The sequence below is a fragment of the Aotus nancymaae genome, unplaced genomic scaffold, assembly GCF_030222135.1.
Source record: "Aotus nancymaae isolate 86718 unplaced genomic scaffold, 86718_ANA_hifiasm-v0.15.2.pri h1tg000014l, whole genome shotgun sequence".
NCBI classification, from domain to species: domain Eukaryota; kingdom Metazoa; phylum Chordata; class Mammalia; order Primates; family Aotidae; genus Aotus; species Aotus nancymaae.
In genome coordinates, this window is record NW_026988425.1 from 17,336,553 (window position 1) to 17,362,094 (window position 25,542).

Consider the following 25,542-nt stretch of genomic DNA (forward strand, 5'->3'; position numbering starts at 1 on the left):
CAGAATAGCCCCATGCGGCAGCCAAGAATCCCAAAAGAAAATAAAAGAAAAACGTGCTAAACTGGTTGATGGGTCACTTTTCTTTGAATGAGACTCTACTTTGAGAGGAAGAAGCAAAGTGAAGAGGAGAGGAAATCCCAGGCTGTGCTTCTTCCCTGAATTTCGACCCCAGGAAAATGGCATAGCTCAATTACAAAAGGACTTCTAAATTGGAGCGTGCGTCTAGGCAACTTCCCAGAAGAAGACAATACAAGTGTATAAATTTCATATTGCAGATAACCTCTTCTACCTGAAGAAAAATGCAAAGCTGAGAGGAGAGGCGGCAATATGTATGTAGGAAGAACTGTTCTTTTTTTTTTTTTTTTCAGATGGAGTCTTACTCTGTTGGCCAGGCTAGAGTGCAGTGGCACTATCTGAGCTCACTGAGCAATATTCCTGCCTCAACTTCTCAAGTAGCTGGGATTACAGGCATGCACTACCACGCCCCACTGATTTTTGTATTTTTAGTAGCGACGAGGTTTTGCCGTGTTGGCCAGGCTGGTCTTGAACTCCTGACCTCGAGAGATCCACCTGCCTCGGCTTCCAAAGTGCTGGGATTATAGGCATGAGTCACTGTGCTGGGCCAGAACTGTTTTTTATAGGAGACAAAGAGAGTCACAGTCAGGAGCTGGGTGCTCCCTGCTTTGTATTGAAGCCGGAAAATCGTGGATTCGTTGCCTGAGAATGAAGGCAGGTGCCAGGAATTTATGAGGCTTGAGGAAGCTGACTGGAGGGATAGCACCTTCCCCAAAGCCTGTGTTCTCCCCTCTTTCTAAATTGTATTGCAAAAGCATATTTCAAAAATATAAAAATTGGCGTGAATAAAAGACAGCATTTGGGGTGTACAGAAGGCGCTGAGCAGTACACGGTGTGGCTGGAAGGCACTCAGGGAACACTGCCTTGGAAGTAATCCCTTTCTGGCCAGAGCCCAAGCGTTGGCAGTTTATGGGAATTCCCCTAACAATGGTAGAATGACACTTTGGCCCAAATACCTTGTGAGATTTGCCCTAGACAGGTTCCATTTTGATTTGCTAATCTTATCCTTTAGTTTAACTAAGTGACCAAATCATTTTCCAATGTAGTCTTTGATAGTTATGTATTTTAATGCATGGTGTCTAAAGACTGTCTTTGCTTATACTTACTGATGCTCACCGAAAACTTACTATCCCCATTTTTGAAGAAGCTTGAGGGTCTGGAAGGAGGCTTTTTGGAAGTCTAATGGCAGAGAACTAAGAATAGAAATCTCCCTTCTGGCTCCCAGGCCAGCGGTCCGAATTATTTCCTGTACTTCTACCCTCTTGTCTATTGCATCAATGATTAAGAATATCTGACAGGCTGGGCGTGGTGGCTCACGCCTGTAATCCTAGCGCTTTGGGAGGCCAAGGTGGGTGGATCACCTGAGGTCAGGAGTTCAAGACCAGCCTGGCCATCATGGTGAAACCCCATCTTAAAAAAAAAAAAAATGAAAAGAACAAGTGTTCAAGAACAGGAATTTGTGTGAATTACATTTATTTTTATAATAACATGAAATCAATGAGATGATCACAGACATAAAAGGAGAAAAACAATGTTTTTTTAGCCTTCATAACCTAGTCAAATAAATATCTTTGTGTGTTAAAAAAAAAAAAAAAAGAATATCTGGGGCAAGCATGGTGGCTCACACCTGTAATCCCAGCACTTTCGGAGGCTGAGGCAGGCGGATCGACTGAGGTCAGGACTTCGAGACCAGCCTGGCCAACATGGCAAAACCTCCGTCTCTACTGAAAATATAAAAATTAGCTGGTGTGAAGGCACATGCCTGTATTCCCAGCTACACAGGCGACTAAGACAGGAGACTTGCTTGAACCCAGGAAACATCGTGCCATTGCACTCTGGCCTGGGTGACAGAGCAAGACTCCATCTCAAAAATAAAAAAATCCTTTCTCTAACATCAGAGTTCTAGACTTTGCACATGACTATCTTCCTAGGCACAGTTTGTAGGAGAAAGTACTCCATTTATTTAATTACTCATTCATTCAACAAATATTTATCAAACATGTATTGTGTGCTGAGCAATCTTCTGGGCACTAAGGAGATGGTTAAGTCGTGAGCATGACAAAGATTTCTGTCTTTGAAGAACTTAACATTCTAGTGCAAGGAGACAGGAGACTGAGATGGAAGGATCACTTGAGACTGGGACAGGAGGTGGAAGTTGCAGGGGGCTGAGATTGTGCCACTGCATTCCAGCCTGGGTGACAGAGCAAGACTCTGTCTCCAATTAGAGAGAGAGAGAGAGAGACCAGGGAAATCTACAGCACCTCAGAAGTGATAACTGAGCTGGGGGAAAGGTGGGGTACTATGTAAAAAGACCCACTCAGTGGCAGGAAGACCTGAAAGAAGAGAGGGAATGAGCCATGAAGGCAATGGAGAGAAGGCAGGAGAGACCTTGGCATGTTCAGTGCATCTGGAGAAAGTGAGAGAGGATTATGAGGTGAAGACAGGAGGGTGAGGATGCACAGTCCTGTGCAGATCGCGGAGGGTAAGGATGCATCGTCCTGTGCAGATCGCGGAGGGTAAGGATGCACCGTCCTGTGCAGATCGCGGAGGGTAAGGATGGGGCCAGTCCCGTGCAGACTGAGGACAGATCGCAGACAGCTCATGGAAAGATTATGCACAGATCATAGATCAGGTACAGATTATGAACAAATTGCAGACAGATCATACACAGATCATCCATAGATCATCGTGCACAGATCATAGATCATGAGATGAGATGAGAAGCTGTTGGACAATTTTTTAATTTTAAAAATTAAATTAATTCATTAAGAGTCAGGGTCTCGGCTGGGCACAGTGGCTCACACCTGAAACTCCAGCACTTTGAGAGACTGAGGCAGGTGGATCACCTGAGGTCAGGACTTTGAGACCAGCTTGGCCAACATGGTGAAATGCCATCTCTACTAAAAATACAAAAATTAGCTGGGTGTGGTGGCGGGCACCTGTAATCCCAGCTAAGCTACTTGGGAAGCTGAGGCAGGAGAATCGCTTGAGCTCAGGAGGCGGAGGTTGCAGTGAGCTGAGATGGAGCCGCTGCACTCCTGCCTGGGTGACAGAGTAAGACTCTGTCTCAAAAAAAAAAAAAAAAAAAAAAGAGACAGGGTCTCACTATGTTGTCCAGGCTGGTCTTGAATTCCTGGCCTAGGGCCATCCTCCTGCTTGGCCTTTCAAAGTATTGGGATTACAGGTGTATTGGGATTACCTTTACTTGTGGGACAGTTTTGACCAGCAAAGTGTGTGATCTGATTCATGTTTTAACAAAATCACACTCACTTCAAGGTTGGAAATTGACCTGTTGGTCAACAACAGTGGGAGCAGGGAAGCCAGTGAGGGCTCTAGGGAGTTACTTGGGCAGTAGATGGTGGTAGCCTGGACCAGACTGGTGGCATGGAGGAGGTGGTTGGTGGTCAGAGTCTATATATTTTTTTGTAGTAGAATTGAAAAGATTCATCCACAGATGATATGGCTGTAGAACAGTCAAAGATGATTCCAAAGTTTTTGCCTGTGCAACTGTAAATGGAGTGGCCATTTACTGAGGTTGACGAGAACTTTGAGAGTAGCTGGTTGGTTGGAGGAAGAGTGTGGTGATCAACTGCTTGGTTTTGTACATTAAATTTCAGACAATTATAAAATCTGAGACAATTGTTAGACATTCCACTAGAAATATCAAAAAATACATATTAGATATAAGAGTTGAAATTCAGGGGAGGTTGGGCATGGTGGCTCACACCTATGATCCCAATAGTTTGAGAGGCCAAGGCAGGAGGATCTCTTGAGGCCAGGAGTTCAAGACCAGCCTGGGCTATATAGTGAGACCTCCTGTCTCTACAAATATTAAAAGAATTATCCGGGCATGTTGATACACACCTGTAGTCTTAGCTGCCCAGCAGGCTGAGGCAGGAGGATGGCTTGAGTTTAGGAATTTGAAGCTGCAGTGAGCCATGATCAAGCCACTGCACTCCAGCCTGGGCAACAGAGGAGACCCTGTCCCTAGAAAAAAGGCAAAAAAGAGACTTCAGGGTAGATATCTGAGCTGGAAGGACTCTAAATTTGGAAATTATAAGCATTGTTGACGGTATTGAAAGCCAGGACACTGGATGAAGTCACTAAGGAAGAGAGTGTATCCTTGGAGTTAGAAGGTCTGGGTCTAGGTTGCAGTTTGAACACCCAGGGGGCTGTCACCCACTGCATGGAGGCTCCACTTCTTCATCTGTAAACGGGCTATGGTAATATTAGCATCACAATGGTACCCTTATGTTGGAAATAGATGTTGGAAATAGATGCTCGGTGCAGCAAAGAAAAATTAGCACTGAGACAAAGGATCTTTCAGCAATGCCATTTTTACTTCCTGGACTTCAGGAAGGGTACCCTCGCTAGCCATCTTGCTACAAAAGTACAAAGAACAAAGGAAAACAGACAAATGTATTCCTTATGCATTTGGGGTCATCCTTACTGCTATGTCTGATCTGCGTTGGCTGGAACCAGGTCTCACAATCTAAACTAAAACCTGAATGGCTAACAACTTAAAACTTTTCTAAGCAGGTAAAAGCAATGGAGAGCTGCGACCTGCCTGTTAGCACTTCCAGCACAGAAATCTTGATTAAAGTACAAGGACATAGAATGTACTACGTGCCTGTAAGCATGGCATGTCTCACAGCTACATAGGATAGCGCTTGACAAAGTTATTAGCACACTTATTCTTTAACAAGAAAGGAAACTTTAAAAAGGAACTTTTCTACTTCCCACACCTTAGGATAGATCTAAAGTGGTGCTGGACGCTCAATAAACATTGGCTGCCTATTGTCGATGAATAAATGGAATTTGTATGTCTAAACAGCAAAGAACATTTATTTTACTTGTCAAGTGTCTCCTCATTTTGCCGTTCACTCATTCACTATCAGGGAGTCTCACTATCAGTGAGGAGAAGGGTGAGATGGGAGGGCAGGCATCCTACTGTATCTGGACAAATAAAAGCCGCTATTAACTGAGCATTTATGATGTGCCTGGGGCTGTCTTATCTTTTCACACATTGTGTCTCATTTTATTCTCGCAGCAGCCTTAGGAGATAACTACCTCAAGCTTCTGCTTTTACAGAGGAGACTAGGTAGTGTACCCAAGGTCAAGGCAGCTAAAAAATCAGAACTTGGATTAGGACCCGGGTCCAACTGACTCCAGAGCTTCATCACTGTCTACTCCCTGCCATGTTCTCAGCCGAGGAGGGCTCTCCTGTGTCCCTCCACTGACACTTGCCGAGGCTCTCCATCACCTCCCACCTTCTCTTTCTTAGCTTAGTTGCACAGCTACGAAGTAAGTGGTGGAATCAAATTTCAACTCAGGCCTTCCTTCAAGCCCCTGGCTCCATGTTCTATATCACAGCATCCTTTTGAGACTCAGTAAGGTGCCCCCCGTCTTCCTGTCTTCCTTTCCCAAAATGTAACCATGAATAAACATCTTGAGTAAAGTCTCTGGTGTATGGCTCTCTTTGATCTTCCCATAGTTCCACTTGGCTCCTAAACCGCGCTGTTCAACCCTGGTCACGCTTTAAGGAAGCATGGAAAGCTTTAAGGAAGTGCAGGTTCCGAGCCCCGACCACAGACCAATGCAGGCAGAGGCTCTGAGGAAGAAGCCAGAGCACAGACTTTTTTTTTTTTTTTTTAATCTGGGCAATTGTAATTGTTGACAGGCCTGAGAACTACAGAGCTAGGAGACAGAACAAAGTCAAACGCAGATGAAAATCATGGCCCTTTAGCCAGACTGAGGATTGACGTAAAAGTCACACATGAAGACGAAACTCTGATTTTTTAATCTTGCCCAAATTCCTATCTAAAAGGTCTGGGGAGTTGTGCCCTACAAATCATAAATTCTCATCAGGTGGGTTTTACTTAACCATATATATCATGATTTACTTTCCAATCTGACTCTGGCATAACATTATGAGACAAAGAAGAAAATCATAATATTTTACCCCAAAACATGTTTCTTTGCCACATTTTGAAATGGCGCTCACTGCAACCGCTGCCTCCCGGGTTCAAGTGTTTCTCCTGCCTCAGCCTCCCCAGTAGGTGGGACTACAGGCATGTGCCACCAAGCCTGGCTAATTTTTGTATTTTTAGTAGAGACAGGGTTTCACCATGTTGACCAGACTGGTCTCAAACTCCTGACCTCAGGTGTTCCACCCACCTTGGCCTCCCAAAGTGCTGGGACTACAGGTGTGAGCCTCTACACCCAGACTGAGAAAATTCTTAATTTTAAATGCTACAGAATTTAAGAGCTTGTTTGGATTAGTGCAAGACCCACAGCTCATTACTCAACAATTACTGAGTATATGTGTTCCAAATGCCCAGGGGTTATTCCTAAGAAAGCACTCAGCCGGCCGGGTGTGGTGACTCATACCTGTAATCCCAGCACTTTGGGAAGCTGAAATGGGCGGATCATGAGGTCAAGAGATCAAGACCATCCTGGCCAACATGAAACCCTGTCCCTACTAAAATACAAAAAAAATTAGCCGGGCGTGGTGGTGGGCACCTGTAGTCCCAGCTACTTGGGAGGCTGAGGCAGGAAGAGTCACTTGAACCCAGGAGGAGGAGATTGCAGTGAGACAAGATCTGGCCACTGCACTCCAGCCTAGGACAGAGCCAGACTCCATCTCAAAAAACAAAAAAACCCCAAAGGCAATCAGCCTAGTGGGCAGATAATGCCATTGTAAGGTCTGTTTGCTCTGAAAAGGGGACTGCCCAACTCTCCCTATAAATTACCAAGTGAAGCACCCAGACGAAGCAGTTAATATGCTTCGTATGCAAGTCATGTTGGGCTAACACAAGCTTTGTGTTAACTGGGATATCCTCCTACCAAGTATGCCTATTACCCAGGTCATGGTAAATTTGGGGGTTATGGGGACCCCTTTTACATGTGCCCCTCCCACAGAATCACAGGACTGTTTAAGAAGCTTATCAAATCTGCTGTCCCTCACAGGACTTACTGATGTAACTCCGTGCTGGGAACCCAAACCCTTTTCATCAGAAAAGATCAAATTGTCTGGAAGTAAAAAAGGATTCCTGAGACTAGAACATAAAACCATACAGTTTAGTTGAATTATAAAATGTAAGATGTTTAACCAAGGTTTATGTAAGTTAGTTGTAACCCCTTTTACCTAAAAGTCTTATGAAAATGGGTACCATAGCCGGGTGCGGTGGCTCTCACCTGTAATCCCAGCACTTTGGGAGGCGGAGGTGGGAAGATCACCTGAGGTTCAGAGTTCGAGACCAGCCTGACTAACATGGAGAAACCCCATCTCTACTAAAAATACAAAATTAGCCAGGATGGTGGCACATGCCTGTAATCTCAGCTACTTGAGAGACTGAGGCAGGAGAATCCCTTGAATCCAGAAGGCGGGGGTTGCTGTGAGCCGAGATTGCACCATTGTACTCCAACCTGGGCAACAAGAGTGAAACTCCATCTCAAAAAAATAAAAATAAATAAAAAAAGAAAATGGGTACTATATCTAACTGGGGGATGTTTTTCCCCTTTCTAGTACTATAAAAACTGAAGACATGTAAATCTGCTCTTTTAGGAAATGCTATTTGAGCACATTAAATAGGAACTAATAAAACTGTCTAAGCCTACAAAATATAGGATAAAGCTGGAGTGCCAGTCGGGACAATTCCTCTGCTGCATATCCCTTTATGTAGAGTTTTATCAGGGCTGATGGAAAAAACTGTGAGTATCTTTCAATGACAACAACTGATCTAGAGAATTTCTACTTGATCGACATTTACTGCCTTGCTATGAAATAGTAACTGAAGCTACCCCTATGCTAATGGAAATAATGCTTCCCAAAAGAGTACCATGATAAAATAAAATAGTTTACAAAAACTCTTGCTACCTTATAAGCAGAGAGCTTCTTTTCTAGGACTAATTGTGAGGGTCTGCTAAGTTCTGCAGTGCCTAATAGCTCTCATGAGCGTTTGGTTTGTAAATGGAATTTCCAAGGTAAACAAACATCTTGTTTTAAAAGCTGATGGTCTGGTTAAAGAAGGGTCAAGAAAATCTTTTTACTTTATTTGGGTAAAGTATGTTTTCGCAAGCAAATTTACCTTTCTGAGTCCTCTAAAATTCAGATTGTAATTTTATGACAATATTGTTGTCTGCGTAAGTTGAATAACAGTCTTTTAAAACAACCGGAGACACTGGTTATTTTACCAAGAGTGAAACTAGAAGAGCCTATCTTTAGGTAAAATTTCAGCAAAACAAACTCAAAAGGAATCTTAGAATTCCAATAAATTCTTGTGGCATTTTATGCAGTTAATCGGGTAAGTATAATAAGCCGAAAACTTACCTTGCACACAAATTGGCCTTGCTGTAATTTTTTCTTTAATGAAAAGGTGGCTAAAAATTTTTTTTCCAAGGGTAAAGCATATTAGATTTCAGCCCTAACTTTTTGAGTACAGATTAAATCATTATTTCTTGGCTAGAAAGCCAGATTATAGACTGGGCACGGTGGCTCATGACTGTAACCTGGGAGGCTGCAGTGAGCAGATCACTGAGGTCAAGAGTTCGAGACCAGCCTAGCCAACATGGTGAAGGTTGCGGTGAGCAACCTTCTAAAAATCGTCTCTACTAAAAATACAAAAATTAGCCGGGCTTAGTGGTGGGTGCCTGTATTCCCAGCTACTTGGGAGGCCGAGGCAAGAGAATGGCTTGAACCCAGGAGGCGGAGGTTGCAATAAACAAGATGGTGCCACTGCACTCTAGCCTTGGTGACACAGGGAGACTCTGTCTCAAAAAAAAGAAAAAGCCAGATTATATTTTTCTTCATATTTTTAGTTGGTGCCCAAATGGATCGATTCCTTTTTCTATTTTGACATATGAATTACTCTTGTAATTGTCAAAGTATAAATGTTATTTATCTCTCTTTATTTTACTTCCAAGGAAACCAAAACCTTGATATTCTGAAGACCAGAGATATGAATCTCCCTCGTTCGGCATCCTACTGACCCCCCGATTTGTTCCCCTGCGAATGCTCTGCTGCCAAAACTATACAAGCTGCCTTCCTCTAGGCCCGGGAGCTACTGCGGAAGAGGTGGGCATGTAAGATTTTAAGGGCTGACTTTGTGGGAAAAAGTTAGGTCAAGGTCAAACCCTCCAAATCAAGAAAGGGGTCCAAAAATGCCTACACAGCTGGTAAGACAAGTTTAGTTGCCTTCTAAACTATTATGTGTGACTTTTGCATCCACCTCAACAATAAAAATATTCTGCTTACTATTGAATTAAGAAAAATTATTTACTAACAGGATAAAAATACCTTGTTACAAAGCCTCCTAGGTATAATACTCCCAATTATGAGTTGTGAAGATCGATAGATCGATCTATCTATCTGTCATCTTTATTCTTCAGAACCATGCTTGTGTTTGTGTAGCTAATTGTTACAAGTCTGTGACAAAAACCAAGCTCACAGTAGCTCAATACATAGAAGTTAAAAATAAGTCCCTCTTGGAACTTTTCCTTGAGGTTTTGTCGTAGGCTTTGCTACTTAAAATAATAATTTTAAGGCCGGGCGTGGTGTCTCATGCCTATAATCCCAGCACTTTGGGAGGCCACAGCGGGCGGATCATGAGGTCAGGAGTTCGAGACCAGCCTGGCCAACATGGTGAAATCCCGTCTCTACTAAAAATACAGAAGTGTGATGGTGGGCGCCTGTAATCCCAGCTCCTCGGGAGGGTGAGGCAGGAGAATCGCTTGAACTTGGGAGGCAGAGGTTGCAGTGAGTTGAAATCGCGCCACCGCACTCCAGCCTGGGTGACAGAGCAAGACTCTATCTCAAAAAAAAGATAATAATAATAATAATTTTAAGGAGTAACAAGTGCCTGTCCACATCCATTCCTACCTGGCCTAGAACAATTAACTGGCTATAAGTCTTCCGACTCTCAATACCCTTGGCCATAGGGAGTCCCACCGAGGGACCAAAAAAAAAAAAAGACATTGTAGAATTATATGACTTCTCCTGTGACAAAACCTCCTTTTCGCACCCAAATACCAGTATATGGTGCGATACAAAAGCGATAAGAAAAATAGATGTGTCTACTGTTAACAAGTCTATAACAATTTAGACACTAACGACCAGGCGTTCCTTGCATTTGATTTGCACTCTTCTCAGGATGCTATACCTGTGGAGAAATTAAATGTATCGGATTCTCATTTAATGTGGGTCGTAAGGTTCAAATGACCCTTGATGAGGAAGGTAAACACATTGTGAGTCGAATCAAAGAATATGATGATGCATGCAGTGATTATTTTGGCTGGTTAGGTTGTTTACTGCGCTGTGACTCTACCTATAATCTTTCTGGATGCCTAATTTTCGCTATCTTTACGATATTTGTCACTGTATCAGCATTATATAGCTCTTGTAAATATTATGCCAGATACAGCAAAAGGAAAAAGGCACAAAGACCTGGATCATGATAGCTTGCAAAATGGATCTGATCCGGGATTCTTTCGTTTGTTTGTTTTCGTTTTTGAGAGAGAGTTTCACTCTTGTCACTCAGGCTGGAGTGCAATGGCGCGATCTCGGCTCACTGCAACTTCCATCTCCCGGGTTCAAGTGAGTCTTCTGCCTCAGCCTCCCGAGTAGCTGGGATTACAGGCATGCACCACCATGCCTGGCTAATTTTGTATTCTTAGTAGAGATGGGGTTTCTCCATGTTGATCAAGCTGGTCTCAAACTCCTGACCTCAGGGGATCCACCTGTCTTGGTCTCCCAAAGTGCTGGGATTACAGGCATGAGCCACCATGCCCAGCCCGGGATTTTTTCTTTTAGACTCAACCCTAGGCCTGATTCCATCTCACCCTTTAAACAATTGGCTATTACGTCAGGTCAGATGGTGTTCTCTCCTCCATGACCCAAACTGCTAATATTTAAAACTATTACTACCAACCAGACTAATCCAGGAATGAGCCTTCCTGGAGCCGAGAGACCTTGCCAAATGAGCAAATTAGATGATTCTAGGGATGAGCATTCCTAGAGCTGTGCCACCTGGTGCTGTTTGGCCTGTATATGCATTCTGTGGAATGCTTTTTGGCCAAGAGGGGGGACTGAGGACTAAACTCTGAGGTTTTTTTTAATCTTGCCCAAATTCCTATCTTTTTTTTTTTTTTTTGAGATGGAGTCTCACTCTGTCGCCCAGGCTGGAGTGCAGTGGTGTGATCTCGGCTTACTGCAACATCTGCCTCCTGGGTTCAAGCTATTCTCCTGCCTTAGCCTCCTGAGTAGCTGGGATTACAGGCATGCACCACTGCACCTGGCTGATGTTTGTATTTTTAGTAGAGATGGGGTTTCACCATGTTGGTCAGGCTGATCTCGAACTCCTGACCTTGTGATCCACCCCTTCAGCTGCCCAAAGTGCTGAGATTACAGTATCTTGACGAAATTCCTATCTAAGGGGTCTGGAGAGTCATGCCCTACAAATCATAAATTCTCATCTGATGGGTTTTATTTAACCCTACATATCATGATTTACTTTCCAACCTGACTCTGGCATAATATTATGAGACAAAGAAGAAAATCACAGTATTTTTCCTCGAAACATGTTTCTTTGTCATATTTTGAAATGGCCCTGCACAGCTGTTCCTTGTGGGGGAGAATTTATGTCTGTAAAGACTTTCTATTAACATAGCTAGATTTTTTTTTTTTTTGAGTTGGAGTCACTCTGTTGCCCAGGCTGGAGTGCAGTGGCAAGATCTTTGCTCATTGCAACCTCCACCTCCTGGGTTCAAGTGATTCTCCTGCCTCAGCCTCCTGAGTAGCTGGGACTACAGGCATTTGCCCCCACTCCAGGCTAAATTTTGCATTTTTAGTAGAAAGAGGGTTTCACCTTGTTAGCCAGGATGGTCTCTATCTCCTGACCTTGTGATCCACCTGCCTCGGCCTCCCAAAGTGCTGGGATTACAGCCGTGAGCCACTGTGCCCGGCCCAAACCAATGTGTTTCTTAAATGTATTTAATTGACATCTCATGCCTCTCTAAAATGTATAAAACCAAGCTGCGCCCCAACCACCTTGGCACATGTTCTCATGACTTCATAAGGGGTGTGTCACAGGCGTGGTCACTCATATTTGGTTCAGAATAAATCCCTTCAAATACTTTACAGAGCTTAACTCTTTTTGTTGACACATGTAGACACTATAGTTCTTTAAAAAATTTTTTTTATTTAATTAATTAAAAAAATAGAGATGAAGTCTCACTATGTTGCCTAGGCTGGTCTTGAACTCATGGCCTCAAGCGATCCTCCTGCCTCAGCCTTCCAAAGTGGTGGGATTACAGGTGTGAGCCACCATGCCCAGCCCTAAACCTAGGAGTTCTAATTCTTTTCTGTTCCTGAACGTTCAGTTGAAAGGACAGACCACATTTATCTGGAGTAGATAATTGCAAATTGAACATGTCTTACAAATGATTGATGAGCATGGGTATCCTATCCCAACTCTGAGGTCTTTTTCTTGAGCATCAGTAGTGTGAGGAAAATAAGATGGATTCAGAACATTTTGGGGTATTTTGTGCAAGACCTCCGCGTCGTGCATCCATCGTGGAGCAGCAAATCTAGGATAGCTGAGCTTTCGGGACTGCTGATACCCGCAACTGTCCAAACTTGGATTTAGGAAAGACAACCTCATATTATTAACAAGAAAAATTAGAGTCCCTGAAAGATCTCATTCTGTTTATTTTTTCTAATATGGCTTTTCTGGGGAATAAGTGACTGAGGGGTAGTTTAAAAGCTGTTGCTCTTTGGTTAATGGATCTCTACCCTGTAAAAATAGTTCTTGCTGACTGGGCACGGTGGCTCACACCTGTAATCCCAGCTCTTTGGTAGGCCAAAGTGGCGGATCACGAGGTCAAGAGATCGAGACCAACCTGGCCAACACGGTGAAACCCTGTCTCTACTAAAAACGTAAAAGTTAGCCGGGTGTGGTGGCACGCGCCTGTAGTCACAGCTACTAGGGAGGCTGAGGCAGGAGAATCACTTGAATCTGGAAGGCGGAGGTTGCAGTGAGCTGAGATCACGCCACTGCACTACAGCTTGGCAACAGGGCAAGACTCCGTCTCAAAAAAAAAAAAGTTATTGCTGAGGTGGAATCTGAAAATCTTGGAGATATGAATGGGTGTAATTGCTGCTCTATTTAGAACTGACTACGATCAGCATTTAGAATCTGTCTGGCTGGTTCACCAGAGGCAGAGCAACCATCCTTGAACAGCCACAATAACCTTTTCCTTCCAACTTGCAGCTCTGTGCACGCCCTTGCACTTAAAGATAAACCAGCCTACTCAATGCAAGGCCGACTCCCGCGCCAAAGTTTCTCTCGGGCCGCCGTCCAGGCAGGTGTCTGGAAGCGTGATTTATGATCATGATGAGTAGGCAGATTGGGGCTTCTTCTTCCATTATTGTTTGTGCAGGGGACTAGTATGACTCCCACTCCCCATCTCCGGGAGTTTTTGATGTCCAAGGATAAAGGTTTAACACGTGAAGGTATGAGGCCTCTCTGCATGTCTTCTGCATGCTTCCCTGACCTCGCTTTCATTGGGGGTGGTCTGAATGGGTGTAAGCCAGATGAGGGATGAGGCCAGAGGCTCATGTTTGCCCCCTGGCCGCCCTTCTGAGGTTCCAGGAATCCTTTATCTGTCTCAAATATCTTGCCAACTCGAAAACTCCTCACGGACAAAGAAATCTATATATTTTAGGTAGCATTGAATTCCAGAATCCAGCCAATGCAGGCTCTATTACAGACCAATAAACCAGAATAATATGTGCATAAAAGGGTAGATGCCTAGGAGAGCCTGCCTCACCAGCTAGAATGTGAATCCATTATTTCATTGTAAAATATACCAGCTGTACGTGAAAATATACACATATAACTTAAACAACACCATAAACAGCTTTTAAACCACCATCTATGCCAAGAAACGGAACATCACCAGTCCCCCAGAAGGTTCCTGTGGGCTCCACCCAGATCGTATATCCTTCCTCCTCCCACACCCCTCAGAGATAACCACAGTCCTGCATGGTTTGTTAATCATGCCCTTGCTTTTTAGTGCATGTGTGTTTCAGTAAACAGTGTACATGTGTTTCGTTTTGCCTGTTTTGAAAATTTCTTTGAAATCATACTTTATGATTGACTTCTTTGGCTCAATATTGTTTTTGAAATTCGGCCAGACTGGTGTGTGTAACAAGGTCTATTCATTTCACTGCTGTGTGACAGTCCACGGTATGGATAACCGGTGCCTTTTAATCATTTCACTGCTGATAGGCAACTTGAATTATTTCCTTAATGATAGTACTGCTAAAAACACGTGTCAACATGTTTCCTGGTGCACAGGCGTCAAGTTACTTTTGGACTGCTCTTTGTTTACCAGACTCTTTTCATTCAGGAATCATCGGCAAGTGAGAAAAGTCCTCAGGACTGGAGCTGCCAAACATTTGGGAAGAGTTGGCATCTGAAATCCATTGACCAATGGGCATGAAGAGGAATCTTGGCAAAATTCTGAAACAAAATTCAATGCGATTTGTACTTAAGAGTACAGTCTTAAAAAGAAAATGAGGTTCCCATGACTTAGTATAATGTCACAAAAAATAAGCCAGGACATACTATTTTAATCAACGCTTTTGGTACAGTCACTGCCCTGATAGGTCCAAGAGGTGCTACATCAACCTTATTTTCCTGGAGCATCCCATGAGGCTCTGTATTGACTCTCCATTGTAGAACTTCTCACAATGGCTTGTAGTTGTTTGTCTTTACTTTTCTGTTTCTATATTTGTTTGTCTACTTTTCTTTTTCTTTTTCTTTTTTTGGAGGGGGGCGCTTTCCGGCAAAAACCGGAAAGCCTGCTAGACAAATTCTAAAAGAGCTGTAACTCTACTCTTCTATATCACAAACTCAAGTGGGCAAGGGTCCTATCTTATTCATCTAACAAAGTGCTTGGATCCAAGCTTGTCCTCTCTAGGCATTTGTTAGATAGATGCTCTTCTTGAAGACAAGACCAAGAACATAAGATCTGGAGTGGTCCGAGACCAGCCTGGCCAACACAGTGAAACCCCGTCTCTACTAAAAATACAAAAAATTAGCCGGGCATGGTGTTGGGTGCCTGTAGTCCCAGCTCCTCGGGAGGCTGAGGCAGGAGAATCGCTTGAACCTGGGAGGCAGAGAGGTTGCAGTGAGCCGAGATCACGCCACTGCACTCCAGCCTGGGCAACAGTGCGAGACTCTGTCTCAAAAAAAAAAAAGAATCCACAGTGATATAGGCAGGGTTACTAGTAGTTTTAGAATCATCATATCTAATAATTATCAATTAGCAGATAAATATCTCTTTAGAAACTTATATTTAAGCTTTTGCCTTGCTCAATATGTTTTTGAGGGTTCAGATGAGTTTATATATTTTATGTTACAAGTTCGTTGAGATATAATTTATATATGATACAATTTACCCACTTAAACTGTACAAGGCAATAGTTTTTACTATTAGTAGGTAACCATCACCTACAGCAGGATGGTTTACATCCTCCAAAACAATCCCATAACCATTAGCGGTTACTGTCTACTCCATATTCCCTCAACCTTCCTGACCCTAGAAAACCACTAATCTACTTTATTTTTAAAAATTTTAAATAGAGATGGGGTCTTGCTATGTTGCCTAGGTTGGTCTCAAACTCCTGGGCTAAAGTGATCCTCTCACCTTGGCCTCCCAAAGTGCTGGGATTATAGGCATGAGCCACTGTGCCCAGTGCACTAATCTACTTTTCAGTCTTTCTATAGATTGACTTATTCTGGACATTTCATATAAATGGAATCACACAATATATGGTTCTTTTGTAACTGGCTTCCTTCTCCTAGTATAATGTTTTCAAAATATATCCATATTGTAGTATGTATCAGGACTTCATTCTTATTTATTGTTGAATAAGATTCCATTCCACGGATATAACACATTTTACTTATCCATTCTCCAATTGGTCATCATTTGGGTTCTTTCCACTTTTTGGTTATTTTGAATCATGCTGATATGAATGTTTGTGTACAGATTTTTGTGAAGATGTGTGTTTTTACTTCTTCCTAAAATGTTTTCATGTCATGTCATTTCTCTTGGGTATATGTCAAAAAGTGGGATTGCTGAGTCAGATAATAATTCTAACTTAACTTTTCCAGGTCCTTGTCTTGGCCAATATTTTATTTTATTTATTTATTTATTTATTTTTGAGATGGAGTCTCGTTCTGTCGCCCAGGCTGGAGTGCAGAAGCATGATCTTGGCTCACTGCAACCTCTGTCTCCCAGGTGCAAGCAATTCTCTTGCCTCAGCCTCCCAAGTAGCTGGGACTACAGGCATGCGCCACCACACTCGGCTAATTGTTTTGTATTTTTAGTAGAGACGGGGTTTCACCATGTTGGTCTGGCTGGTCTTGAACTCCTGACCTCAAATGATCTGCCTGCCTTGGCCTCCCAAAGTGCTAGGATTACAGGCATGAGTCACTGTGCCCGGTCTGGCCAATATTTTAATAAGTAATTTAGATAAAGACAAAATTATAATGGCCAAACTTGTGAATGGTACAAATCTACAAGGAGTCAGTGCTGTGGAGTGACACTGTTCAGTATGGCAGCAACTAGCCACGTGATTGCTGAGCACTTGAAATGTGGTTACTCTGAATTAAGAGGAGTGAGAAATATAAACTACGTATTAGATTTCAAAGTGTTATTATAAAAACTAATGTAAATCCCAGCACTTTGGGAGGCCAAGGTGGGTGGATCACAAGGTCAGGAGATGAAGACCATCCTGGTCAACATGGTGAAAACTCATCTCTACTAAAAATGCAAAAATTATCTGGGCGTGGTGGTGGACACCTGTAATCCCAGCTATTCAGGAGGCTGAGGCAGGAGAATCACGGGAGGCAGAGGTTGCAACGAGCCGAGATTGTGCCACTGCACTCCAGCCTGGTGACAGAGTGAGACTCTATCTGAAAAAAAAAAAAGTCTCAATCATTTTTAAGCTGGCTGGGCACCATGGTCCACAGCTTAGTCCCAGCCCTTTGGGAGGCTGCGGTGGGAGGATTGCTTGAGTGCAGGAGCTTGAGACCAGCCTGAGCAAGATGGCAAGACTGAATCTCTACAAAAAAAGTAAAAATTAAAAGTAGCCAAGCATGGTGGCTGGCGCCTGTTGTTCCAGCACTTTGGGAGGCTGAAGTGGGAATATTGCATGAACCCAGGAGTTTGAGACCAGCCTGGGCAACATAGTGAGACCCCATTTCTACAAAAAAATGAGGAATTTAGCTGCACATGGTGGTATGTGGCTGTAGTCCCAGCTGCCCAGGAGGCTGAGGCAGGGTCACTTGAACCCAGGAGTTCAAGGCTGCAGTGAGCTATGATCACATCATTGCATTTTAGCCTGAGCCAGAGAGTGAGACTCTGTTTCAATAAAAAAAAAAATTTTTTGACAATTACATGTTGAAATGATAATATTTTGGCTATATTAAAGTAAATAAAATATCTTATTAAAATTAATTTGACCACTTTATCTATTTATTTATTTTTTGAGTGTCTTGCTCTATTGTTCAGGATCTAGTGAAGTGGCAAGACACAGCTCACTGCAGCCTCAACTTCCTGGGCTCAAGTTATCCTCCCATCTCAGCCTTCCAAAGTGCTAGGACTACAGGCATATGCCACTATGCTCAGCTAATTTTTACTTTTTTTGTAATGGGCTCTTGCCATCTTGCCCAGGCTGATCTCAAGCTCCTGGACTCAAGCAATCCTACTGCCTCAGCCTCCCAATGTGCTTGGATAACAGGCATGAGCCACTGTGCCCGGCCATGGAATCTTCATACTTTTTAAATGTGGCTACCGTTGTGCCTTGCATTATACATATGTGCCTCACACTGTATTTCTATTATATTGTATTTCTATTGTATTGTATAGAGCAGCACTGCTGTGTTCCTTTTGTGTTGATTTCCTCCTTCAAACGTTGAGTGGATACTAACCTGACAGGGGTTGGAATCAGTCAGACTTGGACTCCTCACTCTGTCACCTGGGCTGGAGTGCATTGGTAGGATCTCTGCTCACTACAACCTCTGCCTCCCGGGCTCAAGTGATTCTTATGCGTCAGCCTCCCTAGTAGTTGGGATTACAGGCGTGTGCCACCACATCTGGCAATTTGTTTTGTATTTTAGTAGAGATAAAGTTTTACCATGTTGGCCAGGTTGGTCTCGATCTTCTGGCCTCAAGGGATCCATCTGCCTTGGCCTCCCCAAGAGCTGGGATTACAGTGTGAACCACTGTACCCAGCCTCAAAACCAGATTCTTCTTAGCTTCAAAGCTATGGACAAGTTGCTTAACATCTCTAAGTCTCAATTCTGTTAACTGTAAACTTAAGAAATAGTAATTTTTCATTTTATCAAAATGTCACGTGGATTCAATAAAAGCAATCACATAAAGAACTTAGCTGAATGCAGGCACATAGGAAGAGCTAAATAAGTGTTCCTTCTCTTTCTCTTTGCCTTTCTTCACTTCCATTCTGTTAAGTGATAAGTCATTAGCCTAGTTAGATGATTGAGCGTTCTGGTGGTAACATGTGCCACCCCGTGTGACTTACAGTATATTTACTTTAATAAGGGACTTCAAGATATTATGCATAATGGAATGACTTCAGTGGTTGCATTTTTTGGGTAGGCAAGATCTCATAAATAATATGAATAGTCACTTTCATCTCTTCTGTGGTCAGGGTAGAATCTAACTTTGTCTCTTTGCAATGCAGTATACTCTAAGTCTTAAAATAATCACTCGTTGTTTGAACTTTACCCAACACTGAAGCCATGAAGAGATTGAGATTGTTCACATGTGTTTCAGGATGTCATTTGAAGCATTCAGAACTCATTCAATATGGAAAACTAAGTAAGAACTTCTCAAGGGAACTTGTTCTCCTTCCAGAGGTTGCTGGAATTTCCTGTTTCTGTTTGGACTCAAAATATCACATAAAATTCTGCTTTCTCTGAACACTTTGGGTCCTGGCTTGACCCAAGAAGGCATGGTTTAATTTAAATGAAAAACACACACATCGGAGACTCTTCACCATCTTCCTCAGTTCTGAGGTATGTCTGGTCAATCAAAAGCTGTTTTTCTCTCAACAATGTTGATCACAAATTGTGCTCTCTTCACCTCTACTGAGAAACTTTACCTTCTTCTCCAGAATCAGCAACTATCTACATTTCTGTTTTACTGTAGTAAAATGCACAAAACATAAAGTTTACCAATTTAACCTTTTTTTTTTTTGAGATGGAGTCTCACTGTGTCACCAGGTTGGAGTGCAGTGGTGCAATCTTGGCTCAGTGCAACCTCCGCCTCCTGGGTTCAAGTGATTCTCCTGCCTCAGCCTCCTGAGTAGCTTGGAAAAGGCATGCGCCACCACACCCAGCTAATTTTTGTATTTTTAGTAGAGATGTGGTTTCACCATGTTGGCCAGGATGGTCTCGATCTCTTGACCGTGTGATCCGCCTGTCTTGGCCTCCCAAAGTGCTGCGATTACAGGCTTAAGCCACTGCACTCTGCCCAGCTTAACCATTTTTAAGTGTACAGTTCAATGTCATTAAATACATGCATAATGTTACACAACCATCACCACTATCCATCTCCATAACTCTTTTCTATCTTGTAAAACTGAAACTCTTTTACCTGTTAAATAATTACTCCTCATTCTCTCTTACTCCTATGCCCTAGCAACTACCATTCTACTTTCTGTTTCTATGATTTGGACTCCTCGAGGTATCTCATGTTAGTGAATTAATGCAGTATTTGTCTTTTTGTAAAAGGCTGATTTTACTTAGTATAATGTCCTTAAGTTTCATCCAAGTTGTAGCATGTATCAGAACGTACTTCCCTTTGAAAAGTGAATAATATTCTGTTTTATGTTTGCACCACATTTTGCTTATTCATTCATCTGTTGATAAACACTTGTGTTACTTCCATGTTTTGGTTATTCTGAATAGTGCTGCAGTGAGCAGGAATGTGCAATTGAACTTTTTGCACTTTTGGAAGCTGATAGAACAGCAAACACAGGCCTGGTGCTGTGGCTCATGTCTGTAATCCCAGCACTTTGGGAGGCCAAGGCAGGAGGATCACCTGAGGTCAGGGGTTTGAGACCAGCCTGACCAACAAGGTGAAATACCATTTGTACTAAACTACAAAAAAAGAAAGAAAGAAAGAAAAAAATAACTGGGTGTGGTGGTGCATGCCTGTAGTCCCAGCTACTTGGAGGCTGAGGCATGAGAATTGCTTGAACCTGCAAGGCAGATATTGCAGTGAACCAAGATGGTGCCACTGCACTCCATCCTGGGAGACAATGAGACCCTGTCTCAAAAACAAAACAAAACAAAAAAACAACAAAAAAATGCACCAGCCATTACAGAGGCAAAGAATTGGTAACTATTTTTACTTGGGGGAAAAATTAGCCTCTAACAATTTGCTTCATGTAATTAAATAGAAAGCCTGGATGCACTGAGTTCTAGGTTCACTGCTATAGGTTTATGTAAGGTATAGATACATAAAATTACGTGTGAATTACTTTTTTTCTGTATGTTTTTCTTCCTTAGGTGGTCTATATCTAGAAATTCCTATTTAGTAGTTGCTATGTAGTTTAAAAAAATAAAAAGTAAGCCAGGCTCACGCTTGTAATTCTAGCGTTTTGGGAGGCCAACGAGGGAAGACCATTTGAGCTCAGAAGTTTGAGATCATCCTGGGCTATATGGTGAAACCCCATCTCTACTAAATATACAAAAATTAGCTGGGGGTGGAGGAGCGTGCCTGTAGTCCCAGCTACTCAAGAGGCTGATGTAGGAGGATCCCTTGAGCCTGGGAGGCAGGGTTGAAGTTGCAGTGAGCCGAGATGGTACCACTACACCACTGCACCTGGGCGACAGAGTGAGACCCTATCTGAAAAAAAAAAAAAAAGAAAAGAAAAAAAGAACCTCCAAATACTTTTTGGAGGCGCGTAGAGTTTAATCTGGGGTAACAGAATGGGCACTCTCTGCAGCCCTTCTCACCATCTTGTTTCCATTTACTTGATTAAGAATTAAACATATTTCAGCCATGTGTGAACTTGGCACATTAAGATTCCTGCTAAAAGTTAGGATTCCTTTGACATCCTACCACACCCTCTAGAGAAACTTCTAAAGACTTCCTTCCAGCTGTCACCAAAAATGATAAAAGGCCATTTATGGACAGAGTTTTTTGATTGCTCCTTCCTAAGTGTACAATGGGTAGAAATGCATTTATGGCCATTTCTAGGGCAGTAGAATATTGGCAATAGTAAACTTTTATAGGTTCTTGCCTAAAGGATAGAAGAGGCAGGCTGGGCGCGGTGGCTCATGCCTGTAATCCCAGCACTTTGGGAGGCTGAGGTGGGCGGATCACCTGAGATCGAGAGTTCGAGACCAGCCTGACCAACATGGAGAAACTCCATCTCTTAAATAAAAAAAAAAAAAAAGAAGTAAAAAAAAAAAAAAAAAAGATGGAAGAGCTATGTACTGACAACATTCTTCTACTGATGAAATGCTGCCGCTTGAGAGTGCAGCTGAGGTTATCCATTTCTCATAAAGTCAAGTAAAAAGTAAAGCAGCGTTGACTTACTGGCTTATCAACTGAAAGAACGTCTTGTAGCTTCTAGTCTATAAACCCTCAACTTGTTATTTCTAACATTTACAAAAGGATCAGTTTGTCCCAAGTCTTTCAAACTGAAGTGCTGCTGTTCCCTGCATCAGGAAAGTGGTCATTAAGAGGAAGCCAGAGAATCGCAGGGATTGCTTCTTCCTCCAGCGCTAGAACTGAGATGGCTCCTCGCCTCCTGAAAAGCAATGCGGCCGACTCGATGTGGAAAACTCTAGTGAAATTCACTGTCACCCACAGGTAGTAGCCAGACACACCTACTTTGTTTTCAAAACTAAATTGTTTGATGAGGGACAGATAAGGAACAGATGGCAGGAAAGGTGGAGGTAAGAATAGGTGTTTTCTCTTCTGGGTTGATGGCTTTTACTCTGTTCCTGTCGACACTGACCAGAAATCAGAACATTATTCATTTATTTTGGAAATTACTTCAGCTTATTAAATAAATAGCATCAGAATAAAAAAACAGACTTAAGGAGGCCAGCCTCTGTGGCTCACAGCTGTAATCCCAGCACTTTGGGAGGCCAAGGCGGGCAGATCACGAGGTCAGGAGTTCTAGACTAGCCTGCTCAGCATGGTGAAACCCTGTCTCTACTAAAAATACAAAAATTAGCCAGGCATGGTGGTGCACGCCTGTAATCCCAGCTACTGGAGAAACTGAGGCAGGAGAATCGCTTGACCCCGGGAAGCAGAGGTTGCAGTGAGCCAAGATCATGCCAGTGCACTCCAGCCTGGGCAACAGAGCAAGACTCTATCTCAAAAAAAAAAAAAAATAGACTTAAACAATTAATTCATAATCGATTTCCTTAACATGGCAACTCAATTTTTCCCGGTTTTTGTCCATAATAATTCAGAAAAAATACTGCCTTTTCATATCTGATAACTAACTCTCATTTCATTTAACCAAATGGTTTGAAGCTGTAGCACTTCGATGAAAACCTACCCAAACCTATTAAACGGGACAAAGAGAAAGATTAATTATAAAAGTATGTAAGTCACAAGCATGTATTTGTTCACGCCAAAGCAGCAAAAAAGCTGAATACATAAAGTAAAAACTTATGTCAAGATAACTTAAAAACAAAAAAAAATTATTCCAGAAGATTGTACTATATCTCTTTCAGAGTTTACTAGGCCAAGCAGATAAAAATAAGGAAGAATAAGGTGTGAAAAGATATAATAAACACCCTCAACATTATATACATGACTTTATATCCTGCAGAAAATATATGTTCTTTTGTGACTTTGGGCATTTAGATGATTCAATCATATAATTGGACCAAAGAAAACATTAACAAATTCCAAAAAGTGGAAGTGGAAGTCTTGGAGGCCGTATTCTTTGCTCTTATTTCAATAGAACTAGATCAACAATGTATGTATAGATATACTAAATTGAAGAAAGCTCTGCTTAAACTAATAGTTGATCTAATTTGCTGTCCTATTTCATTGGCAGGGAATAATAAATGGTTTAGATCCTATGTTAATTTAGAGCTTGTGAATATAGGTATCATCAAGAGTACCAGGCGACTGAGAGATTAAAATTTTACTGGTGGATCTCATCTTTAGAGTACTTGAATTAGTCATCAATCCTGTGAAATAGTCTCATAGGTTCAGAAAATCTCAGTGAGGAATGAACATTTGGATCCAAACAGATTACAAACCAAAACGAGCCTTTAATGTTCTTTCTTTCTTTTGGGCGTGAAGGAAACAAGGACCGCTGTAACAATGGAGCTTTGCCAAGGGCCGTGATAAGATCTTCCTTCCGTGTCTGGAACTATACTCTGAAGCGCTAGACTCTTAATCAGCGCAAAGAGGAAACCAAGCCTTCCTTCCCAGGTTGACCGGCTTCCACCAACTGCGAAGCTGCCTTTTACAAAGCACTCTGGATGCTGTCAGCCTAAGAACTATTTTCTGTTTAATTCCCCTGGGCATTAGACTAAACAAAGCACTGTGTTTCCATTTTAATATGTGGACCCGTAAAAGACATTCTTCTCTATATTATAATGATAAAGCAGCGTAGGTTATGCTTATTCAGCCTGTTCCATCACTATCATGATTATTTACATTAAATTAGAAATATAAGTTCATAAGGTAACGAGTGTGGGTTGGGTTGAGATGGGGCAGGAGTTGCCTTGGATGAATGCAATCTTTTAATTTTAGATAAAGGAAGTTCCCCTGGTGTATCCCTGCTTAGTGACAATGAGAACATTTTATTTGATCCATTCAATAAACCTCAGAAAGGTAGGTTCTGAAGATAGATATGAGAGGGGTATAGATGGAGGCCTGGGGCCTCTGATTCTGATGTGTAAACAAGCTGTCTGAAGTCTTTCCATGGTTTAAACCCCGGGTTGTGAAACGAGATCCATTAAGAAATTGAAGGGGGGATATTGGCTGGGTGTGAATCATCCCCTGGTAAAGCCCTGAGGTTCCAGAAGATGCCACGTTACAAGATTTCTAAAAACACCGAGGGGACCGACTACAGAGCTTTGTTTTAAAATAAAATGGTTACCTTGGAAGACTGGGAAAACTTAAAGGTGTGGGCTTGCAAGTTCTTTACAGGCTTCAACACGTGGAATTCTGTTGCAACAGTGGTGTTGACAGAGCCAGGGTGTTTCCTTGAAACGAGAAGCCCCAATTAAGATGAGGCCCTCAAATGTTTACCACTGACTCCTCCTTCTTTTCTCTCCCTTTTTTGTTTTGGTTTTTGAGACAGGGTCTTGCTCTGTCACCCAGGCTGGAGTGCAGTGAGCAGGATCACAGCTCACAACAGCCTTGACCTCCTGGGCTCAAGCAATCCTCCCACCTCAGCCTCCCAAGTAGCTGGGACTACAGGTATGTGACACCATGCCAGGCTAATTTTTTTTTTTTTGAGGTGAAGTTCCACTTTGTTGCTGGAGTGCAATGGCGTGATCTCGACTCACCGCAACCTCCATCTCCTGGGTTCAAGCGATTCTCCTGCCTCAGCCTGCCGAGTATCTGGGATTACAGGCATGAGCCACCATGCCCCGGCTAATATATATATATATATATATATATATATTTTTTTTTTTAGACAGAGTCTTGCTCTGTCATCAGGCTGGAGTGCAGTGGTACCATCTCAGCTCTGCCTCCCAGATTCAAGCAATTCTCCTGCCTCAGCCTCCTGAGTAGCTGGGATTACAGATACATGCCACCACGTTCAACTAATTTTTGTAATTTTTTTTTTTTAGTAGAGACGGGGTTTCTCCATGTTGGTCAGGCTGGTCTTGAACTCCTGACCTTAGGTGACCTGCCTGCCTCAGCCTCCCAAAGTGCTGGAATTACAGGCATGAGCCACCACGCCCAGCCACGCCAGGCTAATTTTAAAATATTTTTAGAGATGGGGGGGTCTCACTATGTTGCCCAAGCTGGTCTTGAACTCCTGGGCTCAAGGGATCTGCCTGCCTCAGCCTCCCAAAGTGCTGAGGTTACAGGTATGAGCCAACACGCCCCACCTTTTTCTCTCCCTTTGTACCACCTCACTCAGAGCTCCTGCACACGGGGTCTCTTCTTCTTTGGAGTCCTGTTCCTTCATGGAGCAGCAGTCGGGGGTGACGGTGGGGGAGATGGTCTCCATGAGCTCTCAGGTCCTTCAACTTGGCTCCTGAGACTACTACTCTTTCACTGCTGACCTAGTCAGGCCCTGGCATTCGAAAGATGAAAATGCCAGGAGGCAGTAACAGAAGGAAGAGGAATTGCCATGGTGCCATCACTCTACCACGTTCTCCCACCCACTGGAAGGTTATGAGAGACCAGAACCGGGCTTCCCCTCAACTC

General features: G+C 42.8%; 1 non-coding gene and 1 pseudogene across 1 annotated transcript; both read right to left on the reverse strand.

The window, feature by feature from the left end:
• Positions 1 to 25,342, reverse strand: part of LOC135274832 (uncharacterized) — a 79,227-nt pseudogene extending 53,885 nt beyond the window's left edge.
• On the reverse strand, positions 14,909 to 14,972 carry LOC135275003 (U7 small nuclear RNA). The gene has a single exon (XR_010342729.1). It is a non-coding gene; the product is annotated as a U7 small nuclear RNA (small nuclear RNA).
• Positions 25,343 to 25,542: the final 200 nt, after the last annotated feature.